Here is a 22,675-nt window from a genome sequence, read left to right as displayed (position 1 = left end):
AATAATCGGAGCGCTGTTCCCTGGGATGTAATCCTCCAGCAAACATTTGAGGAGTACGGCCGACTTGATTCCAACAACCGTGACACCGAACAAAGAATCAGATAAGACCGAGACGATTAGCCTGTCGCGTTCCCGCACGTTTCACCATTATCTCACATTGCATCTCTAACGCTGCACATTAGTTTGTCTACAAAAAACTAGCCATTTTGTTTTTATAGGATTTGGATACGACAACACCTTCGATGATGTTTTCACATTAGGGTGTGGAATAAGATGTTTTGTCGGCCTCGAAATGATGGCGTTTTCCTCATTATACCACATCAACAACAGTTGATTTAATTTGACAAGCCTTAATTAGTCTTTCGAGCCAGAATACTTATTAATAGCGTCCCCAGCTTGAGATATTTCCATGTTAGAAAGTGAAATATAATTATTTAGTCCCGTCGTTATGGCAATTCCACCACCACATCAACAATAAATTATTATGCATGGACAAAAACCTGCAAAATTCAAACTTTGCGGTGTTGGTGCCTGTTTAAAACTGGTTGATGTTGGTAAAATGCTAGTCTGCTATCGGTTTGTGCCCTGGTGTCATGAAGATGCTGACATTCTACTGGCTGAACTACCTCCTTCATTCAGTTCAGAAACGAATGTAAAAAACTTCAATTTGTTCAGCTAGGATCACAAGACTTGCAGTTGTGCTAAAGGGAAAAGAAAGATGATAACAATAGAGACGAAGCTTGCAATTACTAAGAAATAAAAAGAAGGGTGCATTGTTACCCTCGCTAAGCAATACAGCGATAACCCATCAATGATCATAACCATTATTATGAAAAACGTGGAATCTTCTAAGGACAGAAAAACGTTTTGAAAAGCAGTTTAAATTTGAATTCCCCCCTGCAGCCATACACTAACTCAGCTGTACCAGCTCAAGACACCCCAAAAAAAAAATCTAAATGACATTAAATATTTCTTTTCAATTTTTTTAAAGGTATCAAATACACTTATATTACATATAAGTAGAACTTCGGTTTAAGGACGTAGTAATTAGACATTAAGATGGCGGCGCCCTGTTCGGCTGCGGCTACATCGGCTCGCTACAGTTTTTTACACTTCGGTCATAAAACCCAGTCTTCGACTCAGTTTTGACGGCGAACAAAGTCAACTCAAACCGCAGATTAATATACGATCGCAGTTTTTTTGCTGGATATGCGATCATCCAGAAATCAAGCACTTGGTGCCACGGCCACTCGGGAGTGTTTACTTAGCCTCGGACTGCTACGTCAACAAGACCCAGCGGCCTACAAAGCAGCGAAGCAGAGTGGCAAGAGAGCGGTGTGACCGGAGGAGGAAGCGAGGTTGTCGGGCCGGGCTAACCGCTAGGTTAAAGGCTAAACCCTTCAAAACGCCTCTCCCATCCATTTTCCTCTCCAACGTTCGCTCTCTGGACAATAAACTGGACCATTTACAACTGGAACTAACATCAAACCGCGAGATGACGAACTGCTGCGCTATAATTCTGACGAAGACATGGTTAAACTTATCTATCCCGGCTGACGCTCAAGGAAACTGTGCGGGTCAGATGTATCGACATTTCGTTCTGTATACAGGTGTACACGAATGACAATAAAGTATATCTTAATCTGAATCTGAATCTGAATTATCCCTTGTCCTACGTGTGTTCATTGAATTTCAGAGGCTGGAAACAAACTTTTTTTTAATGGCAGAATATTCCATCATTGTGATATAAACAAAGGCTACATTATGGCAATAATGTGTAAATGACATTTGAACCAAGATTTTCATACTTTTTCTGAGGCGTTGCAAAATTGATGTTGAAATTCTGGGTTGTATTCCATTGTTCAATCAATTTCCATATCAGCCATTTAAACAGCTAGCTGTTGTTGCGTAGTGGGCGTTTGACTTAATGACATGAGGCGCTGTTGTGATTAGCACTACAATATCAAGATACGGGTAAAGTTAATAAACTTCTTTGTATAGTTCAGTCTTCACTTCCTATTTTTGTCATTTTTAATCTTTTTATCTGAGGTACTGGGGGTTCTGATGCATTTTGGTTTGGTTTGTTTTCCTCGCCGTATGACAATATCACTTTGCGATACCAATGTCTGAAATGATTCATATCTTATCCAGAGACTCTGCTGTAATAAATACATTTTCCAAACAGTCATTCGTTACTGGTCCGTCCTCGTCCATTTCTTTTTATTTAAATCCAGCCGCCAGTTTGTCGTCATCTGCGGACCGGAACAACATTAGTTATGCGTGCTACTATTGTTTCCCATACGTTAAGTAACCGAAGTGGAGACATGGCAAGATTGAATAAGCTGCAGTTACTGACAGCGTCTTCTTGCGCTAGTTTCCAGTTTCCTACTTAAAGTAGCGAGGACTTGAAAGGGGACACCTCCACAAAAGTCCTTGGTCAAGAAAAGACAAAAAACAAAATGTTCCCAGTCTGGAAGGTTGATTTCCTGATATCGTATAGCAATTTATATAATCATATATTTGGCTGAGTCCGATGTATACTTTTCTCTTCAAACCTGACACTCGGTCTTCCCTTCCCCCACGTTGCAGCGCTCCACTTTTTGACTGTTCTCCACATCAGACTAAGGGTTGGGTCTGGACACCATTTGATGGATTTAGCAAATGGAAATAACTTCTAGTCCGGGGTTGAGAGATCTTGGGAAAAACTGTGATTCTGTTTACATGGTTTAATTATAAATCAATTTTCTGGCACTAAAGAATCATGCTTCAACGGAAACAACTAACATAAGTAGTGCAAGAAGACACCAACACTAGCTTCTGTGTATCGATGTCTTCACTTCAGTTACTTTAAGTATGAAAGACAATTATAGTTTGTGAAGTTAACATTGTTCTGGTCAGGAGATGATGGCAGACTAGTACGTGGCTTAAAATACTGACGAATGAACAAGGACGGACCATTGACTCGTGAAAGACCATTAAGGAAACGTATTGATGAAAGTAGAGCCCCAGGATACAACATCAATTTATTCTGAGGTGGTGTTTGTAACTTGAATTTGATGTATATAAGGGACCAGAAGCCTATCTAACCACTTTTTCTAAAAATAGCCCTGATTGTTGACAGGTAAAGTGCCTTTGTCTTTCTTGATAATAGCAAGATTCAATTCAATAGTTATCTGTTTTTTTCTTCTTCCCTTAAGCATCACTAAAAATCTTACAAATCATAGCTAAATTCAATCGTGTTCCTTGAGATTCTGTTGTAAAAATAAATAAAATTATAAAAATATAAAAAAACAGTATCTGACGATGTAATTATGTATGCTGATTTAATTTTAATATCGACTTAAGCATTAATGCTACCAAACAAAGCATATTTTTCTATTATATTTTCAATTCTTGTTTATTTGCTACGTATTTATTTATGAAGCAGGCGAATGACATGGGAGAAAGGCATTGTGGGAGGTTATATAGCCAATAGCATAATGGCATCTTCATTAATCAAAAGTACAGGTAACTTGTCATACACCCTAACACCAAACGATTTTGGGCACAAGAAATAACTTCTTCATGTCGTAAAGTAAGGAAAATGGCATAAATAGGGACTGAAAAAACCTTTATTCCACACCATAGAGTGAAGACGTTGTCAGGTGGGGTCGCCTTATCACGGAGTACTCATTTTAAATGTTGCTAATTTATTTTCTCTTTTGACAGGAACTTGCTTGATTTGTCACTTTTCTTGCAACATATTAATTCATAAAGCAATCAAACAATGTGGGAGAAAGGCATTGTCGGAGGTCATTCAGCTAATAGCATAGTAGCATTTTCATGATGCCTTGACGCAAAGCAATAGCAGACCAACATTTCATATAACGTGGACCAAAAGCAGACAAGCATCTTAGAGATGTAAGTCGTCATACGTTTTAATTTGTCGTTGATACCGTATAGTGGGAAAAATGCCGTAATGAGAGGCTGAAGAAACATTCCGCGGTGTAAAGTGACGATGTCGTAACGCGGGGTCACCTTATTTCGGGGTCTACTTTTCTTTAATCTAAAAGTTTTCTCGTTTGCCAAGAACTTAATTAAAAACTTTTTGTAATTTGAAATCGTATCAAGGCATTCGATCCTTATCGACGAGTGTTAATCTTTCATTGACAACAAAGCCAAAACAGAAAACCATCCTCATTAAAACGGCGTGCATCCATATTAGCAAGAAGCGATACACTGTAGATTGTATCAAGAATGTTCTTTATCTAAATCCTAAATTAATCTGCAGGAGATGCCTGTCCAATGGAAAATGTGAGAAGTGGCACACTGTGTTCCAGACTGTTTGTAGACGGCGAGTATCCCTGGCACGATGCTGAATACGGCACAATACCGCATCCATCATCGACCGCCTCCGGCGCCAGAAAACCCCCAGTACCCAAATGTGATGTCATCCGCTAAATAATCCGTGACTGGGGTGTCAAAAGCTTCCTTAGCCCTGTTCTTTTGTGCTGTACTCTAACTCCGCCACAAGAACCACATGAGAAACTGAAGATTGATTATGAAGACATGATGGAATTCACTGAACGAACACAAGACAATACACCATGTCTCAGGATCTTGCACTCCTTTTCCAGACAGGGACAATCTGAAGGGAGTGGCTGAAGAGCTCCGACCTATGCCTGTTAAGGGTTCACACCTGCACCTTATTTTTGAATATGCCTGCATCAATTTCTGCTTTCCCACATACTTGGTACACACCCTAATCTTGACAGAATGACTGGACTATCTAAGGACCCAGTAGGACGTTTCAAAATCTCTGTTTCAGATACCTTCCTCTGCTGTCCCAGGTTTTGACGGAAAAAGACCTTCGGTAACTTGTGTAATTTGAAATTGTATCACAGCATTCGATCCCCCTGACCTGCCCCCTTTTTGATGTCTGGAAGCGAAGGACCCTCAGCTGCCCCATGTCCCTTTTAGAAAGCAAAGGACCTGGGGATATTTCTATGCCCGAAAAGGATCTTTAGCTGTTTCTGTCCCCAGTTTTGGTTGTGAAGCACTCTCGGTTGCCAAAGTCCCTGTTCCAGTAGAAAAAGACTATCAGCTACAAGCCTTCATGCTTCCTTCTGCCCTTTACTTGGGAATTTTGATTTTAGACCATCCAGCATCTGGCCCATTAACTTCAGGATCTGGCACAGCAATCTAAGGAGAGTGGCTTAGAGAGCACCCACCTGCGCCTTGTCAGTGTCCACACCTACATCTCATTATTCCAGATCCTTATGAATGGTTTTATAATTGACTGCACATTTAGTTGTTTTGATCCAACCTTTTTGTTTTTAGTTATCGTTTCATACTTTGTTCTTATTTTAAACATTGACCCTTTTTACCAACATGCCTGATTCGGTTTTTGTTTCCCTAAATATTGGTTCAATCCACTCTGGCCGATAAGTGCAAATAGGACCCCAGGTGCAGGAACAGGAGACATAAGATGGCCTACAAAGCAGTTTAATGAATTAAATCAAAGAACAAAATAACAAAACAAAAACCAAACCTGGACAATGAAATAGAGGGAAGCTGCTGGTGACAGATTCCAACCAAGACTGAGGGAAAATTGAAGATGTAAACATACACAAACTGACAAGACATCAAGGAGGACCTGATTGGTTGACATGAGGATGGACACAAAATTTGACAAATCAGCAAACACAGAATCAAATCCATCAAAGATGCGTAAAGAGGTGACCCATCCCACACCTGGATGTCTCCAACCACCTCTGTCTTTCTCTGACTATCAAATATACCCCACTCGGGAGGAAAAAAAAGCCTATGACAATAACAATTCTATAAATCGATGACAATGTGTATCGCTATATTAAAAATGTGTACAGAGCTAGCCCTCCACCCCCACCTGGATGGGTCAGATCACCTCAGTATTTCTTTGACACCGAAGTCTGTGACAAGAACAATTGAAACATGGCCTGGCGGCGCTCTCCACAGCTGCAAGACTGCTTTCTACCAAGTTGTCGTTTGAGGTACTCCAGCTGACTTCCTGGTCCAGGTGATTTGCTAGCGCTGTTGGTAACATGAGCCGAGTTGGCTCCTTGACGCGAAATAACAAAGGATTGAGTGTACGGGTCAGTGTGAAATTTCAGCACAGGTAAAAAGGAGCTAACGAATATGTTACGATCGCCTCGTGCCCACACCCAGTCCAATATTCAGAAGGGAAGTACTTGATGACCTTTTGGAATTATATAAAGGAAACCATTTTGATTTTCTGGGTAGATGCTTGTTGGGCAGTGAGGCCAGAATCCGTGAAGAGCTAAGCCCAACCAGCACCAGTAGTTTTTGGATGTTTGATTTCAGAAGAGATTTAGTCCAAAAATACATCTACATTTGATGAAATATTAATTCTTGTGTTTACCTCTGTCAATTGAGCCTAGATTTAGTCCTTACTAAAATGTATTGTACTCTTTCACTTTAACATCACAGACAAATTTTGTAAGGTTGTTTTTTTGGTGGCAGCACGGCGGCTGAGTGGGATCAAATCCAGCTACTAGCCCTCTTCTGGGGAGTTTGTATGTTCTCCCCGTGCTTGCGGGGGTTTCCTCCGGGTACTCAAGTTTCCTCCCACATTCCAAAAACAAACATGTCATGTTGATTAGCCTGTCCAAGATTGGCCCTAGGCGTGACAGAGTGAGTTGTCCCTGTGTGCCCTGCGACCGGCTGGCAAGTGGTTCAGGGTGTCCCCTGCCCACTGCCCGAAGATAGCTGTGATGGGCTCTAGCACCCCTGCAACCGTACTGAGGATAAGCAGTGTAGATAATGGATGGATAGATGTTTTTTTTTTGTTTATCTATAATTGTGGGATTACATTTTCTTTTCAGTCTAATTTGAATGCCAGAGCGGCCCATGAATTTCTGGGCTGTGTTAATGATTGTTTTTTACTTAATCTTACGATTATTACCGAATCTTACTGCAATATGTATTCTGTGTAGCACTATTTAGTTACTCTATATAACACGCTACAGTGGGCATTTGCACGTCACACTGGGTATTTGTATATTGTATTTTTTTGGCTTTATTATTGTACTGTTCTCAGCTCAGGGATGCTGCTGGAAATGTGAATTTCCCTTCGGGGATAAATAAAGTATCTATCTATCTATCTATCTATCTATCTATCTATCTATCTATCTATCTATCTATCTATCTATCTATCTATCTATCTATCTATCTATCTATCTATCTATCTATCTATCTATCTATCTATCTATCTATCTATCTAATCTATAACATTGGAATTGAGTTTATTTTCTCTGTACAATGGTTTTTGGACAGAGCACAGCCTATGGTTTTCTGGACTATGTTGATCACTCTCTGTAAAGTGTAGTTTTTGGTCAATCTAAAACTAATCTGACTAATCTCTAGTCTTGGAATTGAGTTTTGATTTTGTCCTCATAGGGTTGATGGACAGAAAGCAGACAATGGTTTTCTGAGCTGTGTTGATGACTTTTTTAGATTTGGCTTTCGGTTAATCTATAGTCTTGGAATTGAGTTTCGATTTAGTTCCAATTGGGCTGTTTGGGAGAGAGCAGACAAATATTTTCTGGGCTTTGTTGATGACTGTAAGGTTATCTTGTTTGGGACTGTATTTTTTGTTCATAATAGAGTTTTTTGTACCCACTTAAATATATTACACATTTTGAGGCATTTTATAACCCAACGTCCAGGGAAAAAAAACAAGGAATTTTTCTAAGAACTGTCGAGGGACTTTCTAAACATGTGCCGCTGATTTTTTAAATTCATTTTATTGTTTAGATCTGGCATCTACTTATAGAATCCCTGCATCAAAACTGTAAAGCCGTCCACACGCCACATAAATGAAAGATTATGCAAAAAAAGCACTGAGAGTTTAACTTATGATTAATTGCCCAACTTGACGTTGCGGTTTGAGGCCGTGGCGAAGGCAAGCCGCTTTCATTTTGCAGCTGCTTGCTTTCGGCCAATCATGCGAGCCGCTTTCATTTTGCAGCTGCTTGCTTTCAGCCAATCATGCGAGCTGTCAAACTGACCACATACCCCTTTGCCCAAAATAGAATTTGCACTAAGTAAACTGATTTTTCATAGACTATTCCTAGATTGTTTTTGATTTTCCTTTTCCTGCAAATATTTTAGTAACCCTACTCCTAAAATACTTTTCCAGTTTTGGTAAGCAATATTTTTTGAGTGATCAATCTTTGCACGAACACAGTAATAAACTACCAAAAAACCTTGAGTATAATGCAGACCCAAAATTATTTTTTAGTAAAAACAAAAAAAATAGTGCCCTGCACGGGAATAAATGCGCTAGCATAGGTTTAAATCCCCCGCTAAATGGCAAGATCACTTTAGGACCCCCATCTAAGAACCGATTAATGTCATATCCCGGGGGTCTGGATGACATTTCTGTCCGGAACAACATAAACACATCGGAGCGTGAACTTTCGACCAAGCTGTGTTAGAATTTGTCGTCTTTACATCTGCGATACACAAACACTCGTTGCCCACACAAATTGCGGCATGCATAACAACATACGGCGAGGTGTTGTTTTGCAAGCTTCATCTGCCGACACGCTCTGCAAATAATCTTGGAAGCCGACAGTGACACGGCAAATGAGGACGCCAGCAAAGTTTTGCCTCGTTGGATGTAAATTTCCAATACAGATTCTTCAGTCTTTCATTATATTGTGCTTGAAAATATTTAAAAAAACTCTGTCTTTAACACTTCTCTCAACTAATTCTCCCTTCTCTCTATGCCTCATAGGTTCCAGTCAAATGGCTAACATGAGTTGCTATGGATAAACAGTGGGAAAAGTATAATACTGTATGCCTGAATTACAAAACTCAGTGACGTTTGCTTGCATGAGCAGCCGTGGGAGGCAAGTGACACTGAATAACAAAGCAGGGGCAGCTTACAACAAAAAGAGTGGTGAGCAGCGAGCCATAGCCTGCTGCCAAGTGGCTAACACGATTAGCTGGAGAAGGAAACAGTGGAGAAAAAAAAGAGAAAGATGCCTAAATGATGGAACCCGGACTCACCTGTGTCTGGTAACTGTCCTAAAAGTCCTAAAAGTCCTAAAAGCTTCACCTGGACCAGCTAGCCTCTGTCGTAGCAAGATGGCCACCAAATATGTTAGCTTCTTAAAGTTGTGTAGCATCATTAAACATTTCTAAACCTTGAGTCCTGTTTATCAGATAGTAAGGGTGGTCTTGGTTAATATTTGAATTGATAGTGTCTTATTTCAAGAAACCAAACGAGTTTACACTAAGGAGGGGTCACTAAATCATACACACTGGGGCCCTAAATTCCTACCAAGATCACATTTGTGACAACACAATGACATTTTCACCAAAAAAAGAAACTTGCGAAATCATTTTCGACTGACACTCTGTTCTAAAACTCATTTTGAAATTGACTTTGCGGGTTCAACAGGGTGACTCACTAAATGCCTTTCCAAGATCACAAAAAACTGAAGAAAGAGTGAATAAATCTGCCTTATTTTACTTTCTTTGATGACAGTGTTTCCATGACGACACGGTCATCAACAGCTAAAATCTCAGCGGGTTTGGATTATGGCGATGACTGTAACGCGAGACTCAAATAGTCCGTATTTTGACTTTGAAGGTATGCAGCCCGTTACAGCTGGCATAAAAACAGAATTTGACAAAAAGAACATGATGCCAACAGTGGTGGTGGCAGAGTGATGGTCAGGGGCTGCGTTGCTGCCTCAGGACCAGGACAACTTGCTTTGGTTGATGGAATAATGAATTCTGGTGTTTACCAAAAGATCCTGAAGTAAAACGTCCGGCCATCAGTGTGTGCCCTCAGACTCAAGCGATCTTGGCTAATGCAGCAGGACAACGATCAGAAACACACCAGCAAGTCTATGTCTGAATGGCTAAAAAAAAAAAATTGGGTTCTGGAGTGGCCAAGTCAAAGTAGATTTAAATCCAATTGAGATGCTGTGGTGTGACCTTGAATGGGCAGTTTATGCTCGAAAACCCTCAAATATGGCAGATTTTAACCAAATTTGCAAAGAAGAGTGGGTGGTGAAGGACGCATTACCAATTACTGTCAATGTTTTAATTCTGTTATCGCTGCCAAAGGTGGCCCAACTCACTACTAGGTCCAGGAGGCAATTCTTTTTTTACATAAGGCCAGAGTTTTTTTTATGGGCAAATAAATCAAATCCACATTTCAAAAGTGCATTTTCTATTTCCTTGGGTTGTCTCCGAGTGATATTACAATTGGTTTAATGATCTGAAACCTTTGTGAGTTATAAATATGCAAAAAAAAACACTGAAATCAGGTAGGGGGCAAATCTTTTTTCATGGCACGGTATAGCCCGGTCACGTATTCCTAAACAACAGCAGTCCAAACACGTGCAACAAATCCCGCTGAATCGTGGGAGGAAGAAGCGTTGGCCCCGGTTTCGTTTTTGCGGCTAAACATTTATGCGCTTTCTAGCATTTGCCAACCCTGGCTTTTGTTGTACACAGTTGGAGGTTTTTTATTTGTATTTATTACAACATCAAGTTTGCAAATCACTTGGACCCCGACCGATTTTTGATGATTTTCTGACTTTCTGTCTGAATGATGTAGAATGGAGGTTCAAATTTGTAAAAAAACAATACAATGTAGTACAGTAGAAGCCCCAGGATAAAACATGAATATGTTTTGAGGCGGGAATTGCAAGTTGAATTGTCGTCTGGCGCAGAACCCTAAAACTTAACCCTGCCCTGTAACGCTTAACCTTACTCTGACCCCTAACCTAATCTCACATGTGTCAAACTCATAACTTGTAGGACAAATTTTTATTTTTCATTTCGTGTGGCATGTGAGATAATGCTGAGTGAAGCAAGTGAGAAAACTAAGGCACAATGACTTTTAACGTTTAAATATGTCCACTGAAAGTATCCACTGTAGCTGTATTTGCTGACTACCATTGTTCAACCATAGAACATTGAGAAAACCCAGCCTGATGTTATTTTATTGAAAATAAAAGTCACGGACACGCTGTTTAGGGCCAACCACAAAATACAAAATTTTTAAAATTGCAACTTAGTGTCTTTGCAGGAGTTTAAAAGAAGGTTTAGTTTCCTTCTATAATAGATATGAAATCCATGAGAAAGGTTCCCATTTTCATCCAGAATATTTCAAAACAAGTAAAAACATTTACATAATTAAAACAATCATTTAAATGAGTGCCTGCGATTGGCTGGCAACCAGTTCAGGGTGTCCCCTGCCCACTGTCTGATGATTGCTGGGATGGGCTCCAGCACCCCCGTGACCCTACTGAGGATAAGCGGTGAAGCTAATGAGATGAGATGAGTGTTTGGTGGTTATTTCGTCATTTTTTCAGTCTGCAGGCAAATTAAATAAACTGTAGTGGAAATTTGTTATTTTTTCATTCAAATGCACAAGAGAATAATAAATCTTACTGAAAGAAAAAAAAGGGGTTTTTTTAAGGGTTATTGATCTATCTTCGTTATTCATTATCCATTAGATAGATAGATAGATAGATAGATAGATAGATACTTTATTCATCCCCGAAGGGAAATTCACTTTTCCAGCAGCATCCCTAAGCTGAGAACAATCGAAAATAACTGAGAACAATCGAAAATAACACGGGAGCTGCTGGAGTGGCTGCCATTCGTGACGGCGCCGTAGAAACGATTCAATTTGAATCATGTACAAACAAACAAACAATTGAATCATGTACAAGAAACGATTCAATCTGAATCATGTACAAACAAACAAACAATTGAATCATGTACAACAAACAAACAAAATATTCATGTTTCAATAAGTGGAGTGTTAATAAAATGGGGGGAAAATAATTTCTGATACTGATATAACCAGGTAAAACTAATTTTAAGTTACCTGTCCAAATGAATGTTGTGCCATCTCACCTATCCGTTATCGGTCAGTTCATAATACGCTACAAAGCCTAGGAGCCGGGACACTTACTCTCAGCCAAAAGGCCAAGCTAAGGTCCTAGCCTAAAGCTTTGCTGCAATCATTGCGAATGCACCGTTCCCGGAGGTACTGCAATACCGGGCCGATGCGTGGAGTGGACAGAACAAGCTCTTATTCCATCTCCGGAATGCAAAAATCAAAGGCCAAGCTAAGGACCTAGCATCAAAGCAAAAGGCCAAGGCTCAATTATGATGAACTATACGGCCAAGCTAAGGACCTAGCATCAAGACTAAGGTCCTAGCGTTAAATGAGAAAAATAAATAAAATAATTATTTATCATCAATTGTGAGCCTGACAAAAAAAATCTCCAAGAACTAAGTAAGAGGTGCCAAATTAAAGTAAAGTAAAGAGAAAACTACTTTTGCCGTTCCCTTCCTTTTGGCGGGCATTGTTTTGGAATTTATGTTTTGTATGAATTGTCTGAAAGTTATGAGCTGTTACTTTGCAGGTATATCTTAGTCGACAGGCCTTGTGGGTATTATCGTTTTTGGTTCAAGTACTCTTTTGACCCATTTATATTTAGACGCTCAGAGATTTTAAGTTCTCGTTGGCCACATAAAATGAGTGGCGAGCCACATATACCATAAAGTAATTTTGTGAATTTGTGTATAATGTGCACCTCTATTTTTTTTTTTATCTCTACTGGCCAATCAGTTTTACTTTTTCTCAGCTCAAACTAAGCATTTTAAGTGAAAAACATAGAATACGTACAGCCGTGATTATAATTATTTATTGACTACTATGAACACAATACCCACATAAAATCACAATGTATTCCTTTATTGTCCTTCAAAGTCAATTTAGTCATCAGACACCAAAGCGTGGTTTCATTTGTCGTGCTTTTTGGACTTTTAAAAAAGACTTTTTGTTTCTCCATCTTCTAAGATTTTTCGACCTGAAATAGTGTGATAACGATAAGTCACTCCAGCATTGGTGCTCAGCAATATTTTAAAACTGATCTATCTTTGCAAAATATACCAAAAACCTTGTGTAAAACACGCACCCAAACTTGACTTCTTTTGCCAGAAGAAATAGCCATACTGGAAACACAAACCCATACCTGCGATCCAGTTTTTAACGACGGATTTCTGGCGGTGTCCGGCTCGGAATCCAAGCCAAGCATTGCTGGGTTGTATCAAGCCTCTGGCGCTGGAAACGTCCACTTTAGGAGTTGTCTGAATCTGGAAAATTGCAGGGTCACTGGTTGCGTCCGCAAGCTTCTTGGTTTGACGTGCTGGAAATAGAATGCGTAAAATTGTTCCCCTGGGGACGCCGGCGTAATCTGCAATTGAACGTTTCGGACTCCCCCAAAGTCCAATAAACGCGTGGAGCAGATCTTTGGAAAGCGGCCATGCGCTGAGCAAACAATGAGAGAGCACGTTTATGTGAGGCCCATGCCAAGATTGTTATCTTCTGGAAGAGGATTGGCTTGCCTTGGGCCTTATTCTACTCATCAGGGCAAATCTGAAATCCGTGGGACAAGACTATGGTCTTGCACAGTTCGAGGTGTCTCCCTATGATAAGACCCGAATCAAATGATCTGGACTGTTATCAGGTTTTTGTTTCCTTTGAAACAGGTGTGGCTCAAGGCCAGAAACCAGCACGTGATGGTCTTTAATGATTTTTCGATTATTTTGCCCACTATTGAGTTCTCTAGCCACTCATATTAGCCACCTGGCTGCAGTCAATGGCTTGCCGCAAGCTATTTATATTGCTAGCTGCTACTACTTTGCTAAGTTCTAAGATACAGGCATCTTTCACCTTTGTTCCACTGTTTTCTTGTCTAGCCACTCATATTAGACATCTGCTGCAGGCTATGGCTCGCTGCTAGCTGCTATTGTTATTGTTAGCAGCTTCTGCTTTATCCATCAGTTTCACTTGCCTTCCACTGCTGAGTTCTGCGATCCAGGCATCGATAGACAGATGACACAAGAAACATTCCCACATATGGACCCGTGTTGAGAACAACGCCGTTAGGTAACAGCGTTATTTTTTTGGTAACTGGGTAATCTAACTATTTTTCCAGTCGAATGTGGTGCGTCACTTGGCTGCAGTTTTCCGCTCTCCCCCAAGTTGTTTATGTCAAGTCTTTTCAGATCCTCACCATTTAAAACGGCAACGACCATATAGTTAGAAAGTGATAACCAATATAGTCTAATGCAAAGAGAGAAAAGGTGAATGAGGTCTAATATCCAAAAAATGTGAGCGTTCTCCCCGTGCTTGCGTGGGTTTCCTCCGGGCACTCCGGTTTCCTCCCACGTTCCAAAAACATGCCTGTCAGGTAAATTGGCCGGTCAAAATTGTCCCTAGGTGTGAATGAGCGAGCGAGTTGTCTGTCCCTGTGTGCCCTGCGATTGGCTGGCAACCAGTTCAGGGTGTCCCCTGCCCACTGCCCGATGATTGCTGGGATGGGCTCCAGCACCCTCGCGACCCTACTGAGGATAAGCGGTGTAGCTAATGAGATGAGATGAGGTGAGCCCTGTATATGTCAGCACCCTGACTCGTGTATTTTTCGTTAACGAAACGTCTCCATGAGCCGGCTCTTTAAAATGAACGAAGACAGCCGGCTCCCCACCAATCAACAGCTCTTAGACGCCGTTTTCCCTCGTGTGTTAGGTCAATATACATTTTGGGGGGATTCCATGCTGTTGACTTTAAATTTGTTGAGCATAAAAAAATTAAAATTGTTTTTGTATTTTATTGTTTTGTAGATTTATAAATATTCTAATTATACTTCCTGTGTTTTAGTGTTACTGTGTTTATGTGAAAGGAGGAGTTTATTCTTTTTTCTTCTTTTATCTCACTTTTTCCTTTTGTTATTGTATTTTTCTTTTGTGTCCTTTTTTCTTTATTTTTTTATCCCTTTTTAAGTCATTATGTGCATTATGTTATACAATAATTGGTAATGTAGGGGTTAAAGCAATAAAAACAACTTGAAGAGCTGAGCTGGCTCTCTCAAGTGAGCAGATTCGGAAAAAAACCTTCTCTAAAAATAGTCGCAATTCCGCACTCACCAGAGTGTTTTATATTTGTAAAGAAAATGTCGAAATAGTTGACATACAACTTATTTTTAAAGTAATGGAAATTGTTACTTTCCCTGGTAACTTGTTAATCTTACTATAGAGTTACTTTTTGGAAGACAGAGTATGTAACTACAACTAAATAATTAAAAGGACAGTATGTAATATTTAGTCAGTGGTACAAAAAAGCTTTCATTCAGTAAAAAAAACAACAACAAAAACATTGATTTGAATACGAAGAAAAAATACATAAACTCCCATACCAATGTTAATTTTCATAAGAAATTCAACAGCCAAGACATTTTTTTTTTAACTTCGTGTAATACATAGGTGGAAGTCGCCAACCTTGTTTGTCCCGGGTCTTATTGCTACAGGCACCCAAAGCGACTAAATATCGCTGTGTTTGGTAAAGCTCCCAATTAATATGCAAAATAGAGGTACTACCATGAAAAAATATCTTGGGTTTTCGTTCAAAGCATGGAGTCGCTGCACCGGTAAGAGTATTATGTGTTTGTCTTTTGAAGAAAAGAATATGCCACTTTGTTTTGTTCAACTTTTGTTTTCAGCATTGTTTTCCAAATTACTACTGCTAGCCGTGTTATCAGCTTCGTCAGAATATAATCATAGATTCAGCAAACACACCTAAGCCTACAACGAGGGAAAAAAAAATAATAGCCATATATAAACACTAGAAAAAATTCATGAATGACATGTTTGCACTTTCAACCAAAACGTAAGTTTGTTTACGAATTTGACAACATTGTAAACTTAGTGTTTTAATTTGGGGATCACGGAAAACCAAATTGTTTGATATGATGTCAAATGGTTCTAAAAATCTGCATCAGGGTGAAGACTTTCTGATGATTTGCTAGCCAAAAACACAATTTTCTTGAGTGGTCACACACAACAACAGCGTTTTTCTGTTAAAAATTCAACTGGTCTAAATGTACAACGCTCACTTTCTCTAGGGATGAATAAGTACTGAATGTGTAGCAAAGATGGTAAACTTACTTCAACAATTGAGAGAATACTGGAAGTCGTGTGTGACATTAGGCTAGTATGCTGGAAAGCATCCCGACAAGGCTAGGCTAACAAGGCTGGCCTGGTAAATGGAGGAAAGGGCTACTGTTTGGTCACCAAACTCTCCGAGGTTATTTCTTCTTCCTTCTGGTTTGTAGGACTCATTTCCGATCGCACTACAGAGGCTCCCGTAATTACGAACATTCGAGTTACGAAAAACGGTAGATACGAACATTTTTTTGGGGATGTCAAAAAATATCCGGACATTGCTGTAAGTTAGATTTTGTACTGTGCACCTTTTTCTGAGTACAGGACATTACTGTAATGGTTCTTTCCGCCGCTACCGGCATGTGACGCTGTGAGAGCTCACTCAGCATCCACCCCAACAAAGAAATCCGGCTTCCTCTTCCCAGTTCGTGTTTAAACATACTGTACTGTATCTCCAGCACGCTAACTTTGACATTTTCATTGTTTATTATCTCGTACATCCATTCAATATGGTTGGTGCAAAGTGTAAAGAAGAGACGAGCCGTTACCTTTGAAAAGAAAGTGAAATAAGAAAGTATGATGCGGTTGAGAAAATGGGTGGATGGCTTTTTTTTTGGCCACTTTCTACCCTGGAGGAGGAAGTCGCCAAACTCTTGAAACTCAGCTTCCAAAAGTAAGTTAAACTTAACTTTATTTATTTTATTTTTATTTTTTTAGTACAAAACAATACAGGTTACTCATACAAGTCCTAAACAGACTTATATAAACCTTCAACATATATCCTTTACAAAATATAGCACTGAAGCAACTTACGAACATATTCAACTTACAAACGATCGTCCGGAAACTATCTCGTTTGTAAGTAGGGCAGCATCTGTATACGATAGAGTGACACCTAGTGGTCAAATATGAAATTATGTGCCTTTAAGGCAATGCGCCCAACATCGATATGGACAGAACAAAAACGAAAGTGCCCTGACGACGAGACAGTGAAATACGGCACACTAACTATTTTAAACATGTTACCTAGTGTTTACTATGTTTGTGTACTGTAATGCTAAATCTGTTTCACCCTAGTCATCCTAAAAGGGGGATTACCACTTGTGCGGCCACTTCTCAAGGTTTCTCTTTTTCCTCACGCTGAGGTTTTGAGTTGTTCCTTGCCCGCATGTTAGTTTAAGATCAGGTAATTGTGTCATTGTAATCCCGTGCAGTCCTTTGAGACATTTTTTTGTGATTAAGGGCTATATAAAGTGTGACTTGACTTGACTTGACTTAACTGAACAAAAAATGAAAGGAAGACTTTGAAGGATATGTTGAAACAGTAATTCTAACTGAAAATAAACCAGAAAGAAACCCAATGCAGAATATGTTGGTACACTAACTAGCTTTTGCCAAACCCATCGTAAGCAGCAAGATAACACAAGATATGTTGGGATATTAATTATTTCTAACAGAACAAAACATGAAAACAACACAGGACATATACCCACAAGTTGATTCAACTATAACAGGAATGCCAGTCAAATATGGAGATAGAAAAATGTCATTAAAAATGTCAAACTGCTGGACGCAACCAAAGGAAAGCTTTCTGGTTATTACCGACACGTGTCTCGGTAGCAGCTTCGATTTATTTTTAATCGCCGACCCTCGCTGGAGGGGGAAAAAAGCTAAAAACAAACACCGCAGCGTCTATTTTTGGACTGAGGGGAATTGCTGGGGGGTTTGATCCAATACACGCACGTTGTTCGCTTCACGCTAAGCCTGCGGAACAGCTGGACGCAACACGAGCTAAGTTAGGCCAGATGGGGCTCAAGACAGCGCCCTCCGGCGGACAAGGATAGAATTGCGAGTGGGGGATCACGGGGGGAGATACTGGGGGAGGGGGCAACAAGTGATGAAGTGATGGACTGGCGCAAGCTGAGATGGATAGAACAGCCTTGAGTTTGTCAGGCCAAGGTGGGGTCATTCTTTATGGGGTGGGGGCAAGGGCAGCACTCGCAGAAACAATGATCCCCTTATTGAAGATGCAGCATAAGTGTCCGTCCAAAAAAATAAAAAGAATAAAAGAATTCTTTCTTACGAACTCTAAATGATTCAGAATATAAAGATCCGGATCTAGTACTGCGCTGTATTTTCATGTTCTGTGATGGTGCTTTCAGTTTCTCTCCTGATTGGCCTTCTGCGTCATGTGCCAAATTTGGTATTTTATAGTTTCCATGTGTGTGTATTTATATGTTCTGCATCTGTTTTATGTTTTGTTTAGTTAGAACTAGTTGGAAGTTCCAGCATTACAGGTATATTTGTTTGTTTGTACATGATTCAGATTGAATCGTTTCTTGTACATGATTCAATTGTTTGTTTGTTTGTACATGATTCAAATTGAATCGTTTCTCCAGCGCCGTCACGAATGGCAGCCACTCCAGCAGCTCCCGTGTTATTTTCGATTGTTCTCAGTTATTTTCGATTGTTCTCAGCTTAGGGATGCTGCTGGAAAAGTGAATTTCCCTTCGGGGATGAATAAAGTATCTATCTATCTATCTATCTATCTATTGGTCTCTTGGCCCTTTCGTATTCATGTCTACCTGAGTGAATATTTCTTGAGTTTATGTTTTGTTTGGTTGGTGTTTCAATATGTGTCAAGGGTCGTCTTCTAACTTTTACTTCTTTTGGACCTATTTAATATTGTGACATACAATATCTTGTCTTCTCTTCTTTAATGTTTTTATTCATCATGTTCTGTTTAATTGCGAGAATGGTTCTCGTGGTTGTCTCGTGGTTGTTCATGTTTTTTACAGTTAGAACTCGTTTAAATTACAACATGTACTGGTTGTCTTCCATTCATATTAGTTTTTTTGTGCATAAGTTTGTGTTCCAAAATGTTCTGTGCTGTCTCACTTTCACTTTTTAGTTCTGTTAGTGTTTAAATATATGTCTTCCATCATCTTTCTTTCCCTTTTTCTTGTTTTGGAGCTATTTAAAATTATGAAATATCCTGGGTTATATTTCTTTAGGTTTTTGTTCACTTACAATTAGTTAGTGATGTTATGATCTTGTTATATCCTGCCCATGTGTGGAAATATTTCGTGTGTTCATGTTTACTTCTGTTAGAACTTGATGATATTCCATCATATCCTGCTTTGTCTTGCGCACCTTTACTCTTCTAACATTAAAATAATCATGACATAGTCACATTGATCAAAAATGTTTTCTTGGTAAAGCAAATTGACTCACTACTAACAACCCAAGCTCAATTGCTTTACTATTTGAGGTGGACCTGTAAAAAAAAATCACCTTTAAATAATAGTAATGTATAGAATGGGCAGAAGAAAGGAGATGGAGATTATTTACTCACGACCCAGGCTACATTGCTTTACTGTCTGATGTGTAGCTGTTGAAAGGAGTAAATATAAATAAGCATGATGTATCATATGGATGAAAAAAGCAAAAAAATGTGATGAACAGCATACGAACGACCCAGGCTAAATTGCTTTACTATTTCACCCACTAAAAAGAGTGCTTCAATATAGGTATGACATATATGGATTATAAAACAGCAAAAAAAATGAGGAAGCCCTTCTACAGACAACCCAGGCTAAATTACTTTAATATCTCAGGTGGACCTATAGAAATAACTGCCTCAAAAACAATCATGACACATTGTCCTATAATCATAAAGTTTCTCAAAATAGTCATGACGTATAAACTGGATAAAAAAATGTCAGAAAGAATGTGATAAAGACTCTATTAACAATCCAGGCCAATCGCTTCACTTAGCTCTGAAAAGACCACAAAAATGCAAACAAAGGAGATAAAATTTACCTTTTTCGTTTTCTAAAAGCCACAATTGAGGAAGTTTTATCGTGTCTCCAACGCATGGAACAAATATTTTTTAAAATGTGATAAAGATTTGCTACAAAGGCCAAGGCTAAATTGCTTCGGTATCTAACATCGACCTAAAATAAAAGTGCCTCAAATTATTCATAACATATCATATGGATAAAATATGGGGGAAAAAATGTGACGAAGACTCTCTACTAAACACCCAGTCTAAGCTGCTTCATTATCTGACGTGTAGTTGCAAAAAGGGGCACATAAGAATAATCAAGATGTACCAAAAGTATTAAAAAAGCAGCAAAACATTAGAGGAAGATTCTCTACTAACGACCCAGGCTTTAGCATTTAACATCGACCTATAATGAATAGTGCCTCAAAACATTCATGACATATCAAAGGGATAAAAAATGGCAAAGAAAATGTGAACAAGGCTAAATTGCTTTATTATCTAATATCAACCTATTATTAGGAGTGCCATAAAATACATATCATATTATATGCATAAAAATGGCAAAGATGTGACAAAGACTCTACTAACCCAGGCTAAATTGCTTTACTGTCTGACATGGAACTGTAAAAAGGAGAACATTAAGTAATAATGACATATAATTTGGATAAGAAATTGGTAAACAACAGGCATGAAAATGGGTCAGGGCTTAAAAATGTGAGAAGGGTGTGTAGGAAATACTGTATTTGTACGCACACACCTAATGTTTAATTAAAAATCTGTGGAAAAATGTGTTTGACATTTTTTTCATCTCAAATTAATGTCACGAAGCGGGGAACAGGAAATAAGGACCCATTTGCGTAGACTAACTCACAATTTATTGGGGGAGGATGAAGAGGGTGCGCACACTCGATCCGGAGATCGATAGACGCGGAGTGGATTAGAAATCCAAACAGAAGAAAAGTTGTCAAAAACGGATTGGACCAAAAACAAAACAGGATCAAACGCAGGCAGATTTACGGACTAGGCATGTCTCAGACTTAAACAGAACTTGAAGAAATCTCACAGAAGTCTCACCAAAGTTTAACAGGTATAACAAACGATCCAGCAACGCACCTTGCCAAGGAACGCGTTTAAATACTGTCAAGAAGCAATCAGTCAATGCAAGTCAGCCGGTGTCCATGGGCGGGGCCAGCTGGGCGCCATGGCAACCGCGCCAGACATGACAGAGTCCCCCCCTCAAGGGACAGCCCCCGAGGTCCCCAAAAAACCCAAATACATCGTCCTCTAGAATGGTCCGATGCTCCCGAAGAGGGCGGCCCCACTCCAGCCTCGCAGGAACGGGGAGAGGCAGGTTCGGCAGGAGGACGAGTCGGAGCGGCGGGCGGACGAACCGGACTGGTAAGCAGACGAAACGGAGTGGCGAGCAGACGAGTCGGACTCAGACAGGTCGGGCGTTGCAGAAGAGTCGAACGGGAGAGTCGAAGAGTCGGAATGGCAGGCAGACGAATCAGAGTGGCGAGCAGACGAGTCGGACCGGCGGGTAGAAGAATCAGACAGGCGGACGGGTATATCAGGCAAGCAGGCGGGAACGTCAGAGAGATCGGTCGTTGCAGGAGAGTCGAACGGGCGAGTCGAATAGTCGGAATGGCAAGCAGAAGAATCGGAAGAGTTGGGCTGGCGATCATCGGAGTCGGGCTGGCGATCAACGGAATCAGGCTGGCGATCAGCGGAGTCGGGCTGGCGATCAGCGGAGTCGGACTGGCGATCAGCGGAGTCGGACTGGCGATCAGCAGAGTCGGACTGGCGATCAGCGGAGTCAGACTGGCGAGCAGGGGAGTCGGACAGGCGAGCAGGGGAGTCGGACAGGCGAACAGGGGAGTCATACAGGCCAGCAGGGGAGTCAGACAGGCAAGCAGGGGAGTCAGACAGGCGAGCTGGTGAATCAGGCAGGCGGACTGGTGAATCAGGCAGGCAGACAGGCCGACAGACAGGCATGGCAGCCGAACATCGGGACAGGTGGGCAGATGGACGTCGAGACAGGTGGACGGACGGATCTCGAGACCGGTGGGAAGGCAGGCGGACGGGCGGACGTCCAGACAGGCTGGCGTTGAGGTCGACGGGGACCTCGGACAGCTCGGCGCCAAGACTTTCCGGAGACCCCATTCGAGGCACTCAATTGCCGCGGCGGGCAGGGCCGTGGTTCGAGTGGGCAGGAAAGGTGACGACGCGGCCGGAGAAGGGGCCCCGGGAGGCGGGGCCGTTGCCGACAGAAGCTCATTCAGCTGACGCGACATGAACTCCACTGAGCTAAGTGCTCCATCTGGCGTCATATGCTCCGTTGAGTTTGCTCGACCTGCAGTTGAAGGCCGGTGACATCACTGGGCTTCCGTCTGATCCAACTGCTGGAGAGCGTAGGGAGTGTCTAGCTTTCCGAAATTTGCGCTAGTGTGAGCATCCGCTGGGTCCAAAACTTTCTGGATCGTTCTGTCACGGAGCAGAGCGGGGAACAGGAAATAAGGACCCATTCGCGTCGACGAACTCACAATTTATTGGGGGAGGATGAGCAGGGTGTGCACACTCGATCCGAGGATCGATGGTCGCGGAGTGGATTTGAAATCCAAACTAAAGAAAAGTTGTCCAAAACGGATCTGACCAAAAACAAAACAGGATCAAACGCAGGCAGATTTACAGACTAGGCATTTCTCAGAATTAAACAGAACTTGCAGAAATCTCACCAAAGTTTAACAGGTATAACAAACGATCCAGCAACGCACCCTTCAAAGGAACGCGTTTAAATACTGTCAAGAAGCAATTAGTCAATGCGAGTCAGCCGGTGTCCATGGCAACAGCGCCAGACATGACAAC

The 22,675-nt window shown here is 40.8% G+C and overlaps 1 pseudogene; it reads right to left on the bottom strand.

The window, feature by feature from the left end:
- Nucleotides 1–12,039: 12,039 nt before the first annotated feature.
- Nucleotides 12,040–12,182, bottom strand: LOC148352921 (U2 spliceosomal RNA; annotated as a pseudogene).
- Between the last annotated feature and the right edge of the window lie 10,493 nt (nt 12,183–22,675).

Source organism: Urocampus carinirostris, chromosome 14 (assembly GCF_059441175.1).
Source record: "Urocampus carinirostris isolate Australia breed hairy pipefish chromosome 14, RoL_Ucar_1.0, whole genome shotgun sequence".
Taxonomy (NCBI): Eukaryota; Metazoa; Chordata; class Actinopteri; order Syngnathiformes; family Syngnathidae; genus Urocampus; species Urocampus carinirostris.
The sequence above is the reverse complement of the archived record's forward strand: the minus strand, read 5'-3'. Positions and strand labels throughout refer to the sequence as shown.